Raw genomic sequence first — 7,311 nt, 5'->3', positions numbered from 1 at the left:
AGATAGGCTTAAATAAAATGTTTTTAATTGTGTACCAATTTTAACATTGAATATTATTTATGATTTTAGCATTTTAGGGAATGAAATTTTCAAGGGAATTAATTTAACTTCATACTACAATACTTATTCTTTCATTTTTAATGATTGTATGGGATTAATAGTAGTTTTAAATGCTTTCTTGTTTTGTTGGCGTATTGACAGAAACCACTTAGATAAGTTTATAGGCTTAAGAAAATTTCAATTATCCAAAAAAATGAAACCCTAGTGTACTGTGGTAATTAACACTGTATTTTTACCTCCAACGAAGGTTATTTTTCACCCCCTGTGAATGGATTTGAATGAAATTTGGTATACATTCAAATATGACCCAATGTAGAAGTTAAGGTCACGGAAATAAAAAAAAATCCCTATTTGTTAACACGGGGACAGATTTTTCACACTATTTTTGCTCTGTAATTCAGTTAAAAATGATCAAATTTTGATGGACATGTGTAGCATATTGTTCCTCAATGTCCTGCCAAAAATGGTCCGTGTCCAATGATAACAATGGACATACAGACAAATTTTTGTATTTTTTGAGAGCCAAGTGTGATCAGTGCTGCATGGAAGAGGTATGTGCTCTACTGGGTGCCCCTCTAGTTTTAGTTTGTATTGATATTGTGATCATGAATGTTTGCTCTTCATGAAATTGTCTTGTTGGTATTTTTGTTACAGTGTATGTCACATAAACAAATTGCACTTCACAACCTGCTTTGGATTCTTCTTCTTTTTTTTATTGGTTATATGAAATTTTGTTTCATTACTACAGAGAACAAGAAATTCTATATATATTAGAACTGAAACTATAAGTAAAGATGTGTAACTGGAACTAATTGTTTTTTAGGTCTTAGATTTGCATTTCTTGCAAGTATCTTGTTACAATTTAATTAGGGAATTTTTTATGGCTAAACTTAAAACAAAAAAGTATTAAAATTTCACTGAATCTGCATCCAAGAATAGTTGGAATTTTAGATTTTAAATTGAAATGCATTTTATGCCCTATTGATTTATTCAGCTTGTTATATATTTAGCCACGTCTGGCTGGTCAGAATCCTATGTTGGCTTCCATGCTGGCTCAGACACCTAAGACAGAGCCGTCTGTCCCTACCACAATTGCGAATTCCATCATGTCTCAGCTGCCGCAAGACCGACTGCCTAAAAATCTTGAGAAGAAGCTTATTCAGACACCTTGTGTGGTTGTTACGTCTTCTTGCTCTAGTAGCTCAACACATCAGAATACTGTTCAAACCACCTCCACAAACCACTCCCTGCTTCACCAAGATGTAGTTACTGCAGATTCTAGAGGGCGTGTTACTCTCGGTCACCAGCCAGTGACCACCTTGAATCTTCCTCCAGGACAGACTGCTCAACAATCTCAACATGGAATTCCACCTCATCACCACCACCAGGGTTTTCTCAGTCGTATACTGAACAGCTCTGATGGCTCTCAGTTGACAAGAGCATTGGCAGCTGCTTCTGTAAGTGTAACCAGCTCTAGCCAATCGGGACAAAACACATACAGTCACTTTCAACTGTCAAACCACCAGGTTCAACAGCCTGCAAAAACCATCACTCTTTCAAACATGCTTGGAGATGTAGGTTCATTTGATTCTGTAGTTGGGTTGACAGCCCAGAGCCAGGCATCAGACCCCATGTTATCACAGATACTGGATGAGGTATGTGTGTGTTTATTCTTGGGTAAGTCTGATATTAGTTATATTGCATCATGCAGTGTATTTTACAAATAATTGTGTTTTAAATGTAAATAAAAATTACATAAAGAAAATGTGTTTTCTAGTCTTTCTTGCTGTAGATAATACAGTTAGTACAGTTTCTCAAATTAATTACCAACATGTTAATGATAAGTTTTATGACAAAAATGTACATAATAATAAACCAGTTTATACTAGTATTACTATCAGTACATCTTCTAAAATATTCTTCCATTTCATTAAGCAAGAAAACTTGTTTTCTCCTCATTACAATTAACTTTAATTCAGTTGAAGTTATTAACCTTTATTTGTTCAGGTCATTGAAAAACAAATTTCATGTTTTTCCATGTGTATAACATTTATGTAACTGGTATAATGCTTTATTGAAAATTATATTTCAACAAGCAGTGTTATAACATTATAAACTAGGTTTTAGTCTCTGTAATTTTTTCTGTTTTGTGAAAAATTTGTTTCAAGAATGTATGTTATTTGGCAAATAAAACTGTTTGAAAAAAAACAGCAGTAATTTTTGTAAGAAAAATCAATTTAATTTCCTGTGTGTGTATTATTTATGAAGTGTTGCTTAACTATTTGATAAATGGATGATTATTAATGTAAAACATGCAATACATTTTCTAGAATTCAAGTAATCACTTGCTTGACTTTGAAAATATATTTTTCTGTAAAACTGATTTCTTAACCTTTGACTTTCTATGGTAAAAATGAAAGTTTAATTTTGTTTAGGTTTGGAGTATGCAACAGGAGATGGAACCAACACCAATGGATGATAACATGATAAGAAAAATACTGGATGAAGTGTTTGAACAACCATCAGGTTCCTCCACCTCTGGAGGATTACCTCCAAACAATCAGCCAGCAAACACTGTCCAAGATGTGCATGAAAAACTTGCCATTAATGCCATTCAGCAACAATTGATGAGTTACGAGATTTCGGCTAGCAGCAGTAGTACAACCACCTCTCATTCTGTCAAGTCTTCCTTGCACCCTCAAACTTCTGGCGTGGCTTTAGGAGCTGTTACTTCTCCTACTCCTATTGTCAGTTTTTCTTCCACAACCAACTACCCAACGGTATCTTTGTCGTCTTCATCCAATGGAGCTCAACCTGGATATAGAGTGCAACTTCAGAGTCCTGGAAATATTGGTCTTCAACACAGTGTTGCCCTAGGAAACTTCCAAAGACTCGGAGGTTCCCAACACCCTAGTTCTGGAGGAGGGTTAACTTCTAACATATCACCGGAGGTATTTGAGATTAAATCTGAATATTCTAATCATAGAAAAAAAATAATGTACTTAAATAAAGAAAACATGTAATTGTTAATTATGTTGTATTTTTTGTTGCTAGTTTTGTTTTTTACTAGTTATGTTTGTAGATATGAAATTCAATTTAGTCTCCACTTTAGTAATAAGCAGCTGTTGATTTTTTATATATTGTATCCAGAACTGGTTAGAGATTCATTCTTGAGGATGAATAAATAACTAATTTATATTTCATGACATTTCAACTGATAGATAAATAATCTGTGCTATTCATTACAGACATAAATTTTGTCACGCTATATGAAGGTAAATGCTTACGTACAAGTTGTTCAGTTGGTGAGTGTACATTTTAATAACAAGTTTCAATGCCCCATATTTCTGTACAAAACAGGTTTACTACAGACTCTTAGAACGTCGACAGAAGATGCTTCATCATCAGAAACGCTTACAAGCACAGCAGCAGCAACAGCAGGTTGTACAGTCTCGACAGCCTGTAACAGAACCACTGACCTCAACATCAGCTCCAGTTTTCACTGAAAATATGACAGATTTGTTGAACAACACTATCGCTCCCAATGTCGCACTTCAGGTATTAAAAAATTCTTTGATTGTGGTAAAAGAAATTATTTTTGATAGTTAGTTGTAGAATAACACTGATTTTAAACTTCTAAAGTATTGACTAAATTCGATTCTGTCAGTAGGAAGTTGTAAAAAAAAAACAAGTACATTAGCATACTTGTATGAATATGTATGTAATGTACAGTTACTTATGACTTTAAGTTTTATGACTTGCTTATCTTATTTATAGGGAGCTTTGGCTCTTAACAATGGTTCTTGTTTGCCCTTTTATAAATTCTATTGTTTCTGAATTATAAACAGTTTTCATGTATGTGACTCTTTTTAGAGATGTTTTGCTACAAAGATTGTAAAAATACAGAGAATAATAAGAAAGAAGTTTGCCTTTTTTTACCTCTCAATTATCTAGGTTTATTGAATTGAAGCACATGTTGTATGGTTCATTTTATTGCATGTAAAACTAAAATAATGGATGAAATTGTTTGAGACTTGAGATGAACTTACTAGAAATTGTGGTTTCCACAAAATAGAATCTTTTTCTTGTGTTGATATTTGAGTGAATTCACAGCTTTGAAAAGTCAAAGATTTCATTGTGATACATTTTTTTAAAAAACAATTAACAATGATTACCTTTGTTGTAGGATATCAACTACAGATTTTTTTAGATTGTTAATCACAAAGTTTCACTTATTATTATTATTATTATTATATATATTTTTTTTAATTTCCCTTTGATGGTTTTATTTCCCTTTTCAAGCAGTTTATAAGGCCAGATATAAACACAGCCACCTTGTTGTTCCATGAAAACATTTCTTATCATATGCAACATCATAATTCAAATTAAGTGTGAAATGATAAAGCAAGCTTTTGAAAAATATCACTGCTGTAATTGTAGTGGAAGTTGTTCACAGACATCTTCTAGCAACATATTACCAGGCTAAGCATTTATCACAGAGAAAGAGCTTTCATTACATGTTTAGATCACTTCTCAAAACTGAAATGTAGGCAGTTACATTACACCACAACAACCAAGACCGATAAACAATAATTGATAAAATTACACTTGTATTCACTAATGTTGACTATAAGTCTGAAGATACTACATGTAACTACACGTAATGTGGCAAGCTTTTAGTAAAATGTACACCTGTTGTACACAGAAAAATCTGTTGTGTTACAAAAGTATTTATACTCAAGATATATCTGTGAATTGATGTTGTCAGTATGATCCAGACTTTGGCAGTTCTAAGTGCAAGGTGTTCATGTAAAAAACAAAAATAATTCTGTCTATCATGCAGTTTGTGTTTTGAATTTGCATAACTCTAGATCTTTCGAAATGGTATCAAGAGATTTTACAGTATCCCTGTATATTGTATCTGGTATTTTCTCTCCTACACCACGAACTATCACTAAGTCCGAAATGTAGGGTAAAATGAATAGTTGATAACTGACATCACGTACATAATATTATGTTGAATGCATTTTGTCAAAGATGATGGAATGTTCACTTTGACCCCCACCTTGTGAACATAGGATAAAAAAGTTGCATGTCCAAAATCTTCAATTGGAGAACTCATTGAAGTGACGTCCATGTTGCAACAGTTTTTATAATAAAGGATACTTTGTAAGACATAACTACTAACAAAATTTTATAGTGATTAGAAAATACTGAATTATTTCACTAAAGATGACCTCTCCTTCATTGGGAGCTGAATAATGGAGAGATAAATTTATTTAAAACAATTGGGTAACTTCTCACAACATCTTTTTAGTATAATTACCAATTCATTTTACGATCACTAGGTAACTTGTCACAATACACATTTAATAAGCTAAGTAGTGCTTTTTTCCCTTTATTTTTTTAATGGGTCTTATAAATTTAACTAATAGGTATTACACTCGAGTGTGATATATACAGGGTGAGTCAAACGTCCTGATTTTTCCTATTCTTGTATAGTAGGTGTGGAATATAAAAAATCTGCCAAGGTGTGGTGTTTAGGCATAGTGAGGGCCATGTTTTACCTCAGACTAATGGTTTCAGAGATAACATATGGTTGATCTTAATTTTACCATGACTTCATGTCAAGTAACAGATGGATCTCAATATGCCTAAACACCCTATGTTAGCAGATTTTCAATATTGTATACTTATTTCACAATAATAGTGAAAATCAGGACTTTTGACTTATGTGTATATCAGATTCCATATGTAGATGGTATACAGGTATGTTCAATGCTTATTTAATTTCCAGCATTTCAATGGGGCCCCAGAACAACAGCTGTCACCCAGGTACAATGTCACATTATTAGGTCAGACCAATCAGTCACAAGTGTCTCCAGGTCAACAGTCTCCGTACTCATCACTTTCACGGCAGTCCTTCTCCAGTCCAAGCCCACCAGTCAGCAACAGCTACTCTCAGCAAAGATTACCTTCCTATCCTCCTTCTCCTGTACCGGTTACAGGAGTAGGACCTCAATCCCCTCTCCTTCAAGCACTCTCACCACAGCCTCAATGGAACCAAAGGGTTGCTCCAAGCACCACGACTACGGGTTCTGTCCAACAACAAAATCCCATGCTGAATGCTCAGTTGTCACAGGTAGCTTAAACATTTTTTTTTTCAAATGGTACATTCTTTTATTTACAAACTCAAGGTTGTAAGATTAATACAGTAATCCAGTGTGTATTTTAGTTTTGAGTGGTAAATTCCTTGTAAAAGTTATTAAAATGGTTTTATTAAATAATTTATAATTAAAACATTATTCTGATTAAACTAAATAGGTTTGCTAGTTGTCATAAGAGAATTTCAAAATTTTAAAGAATAGCAAAGCTTTTAAAGGGTATGTGTAATAACTGATAATGATAATACTAAACATAAGATTCATTTAAACAGTATATTGAATATCACTAAACATACAGTATTTGAGCTTACTTTTTCAATAAGATAATTTATATTCTTCGTAAATAAAAATGGCTTTAACAGATTAGATGGATTTTATCTTTTCCTAAATTACTTAAACTTAACAGTTCCATGTTCACTATCTTTTGAAATTTTAAAATGCTTAAGTAGAATACTACACATCTTTTTTAGTAGATAATGTCTCTCTCATCATATTTCATTCCAAAAATAAAACTAGTGGATGAAAATGTTTAAAATTTAACAAGAACCTTCCTAAAAGTATGTAGTTTCAGAAAAATAAAACTTTTTATTTTTTTTTCCACTATTTCTAATAAAAAAAAATTATCTAATGTAGTTATTTGCTCACACACTCTGAATAATTCACCTGCAAGGTGATTTTTATGTAATTTTTTTCTTAGTTTTCACATTTCATCTGTATAATCTCTAGAATATCATAAATGAATATGAAATGTTTTTTAAGGTAAATATATTTATCTTATTTTCCATTTTCTGTACTAAATCACCAAGTATCTATTATCATCAACATTCAGTGCAATGAAATGTTTGAAATTAATAAGTGGAAATATGTACAGACCTTTCAACTCGTTATAGAAATCCACTAGAATTGTCATGTTTTTCTTATATGCATAATTTCATGTCTTTATCTTTTCACTTACACTTTCAAATTTGTCTATTTAACTCTCTCAACACGAGATAGGTCAATTTGACCGAGTCACATGACCTTTTGTACTTGTTTAAAGTCTTTATAAGTTTAATACTTATAACTTTCAATATATTGGGTATATCTT

The 7,311-nt window shown here is 32.3% G+C and overlaps 1 pseudogene; it reads left to right on the top strand.

The window, feature by feature from the left end:
• The window catches only part of LOC106467150, a 66,005-nt pseudogene that overhangs the window by 37,257 nt on the left and 21,437 nt on the right, over positions 1-7,311 (top strand).

The sequence above is a fragment of the Limulus polyphemus genome, unplaced genomic scaffold (assembly GCF_000517525.1).
Source record: "Limulus polyphemus unplaced genomic scaffold, Limulus_polyphemus-2.1.2 Scaffold2508, whole genome shotgun sequence".
Taxonomy (NCBI): domain Eukaryota; kingdom Metazoa; phylum Arthropoda; class Merostomata; order Xiphosura; family Limulidae; genus Limulus; species Limulus polyphemus.
The sequence above is the reverse complement of the archived record's forward strand: the minus strand, read 5'-3'. Positions and strand labels throughout refer to the sequence as shown.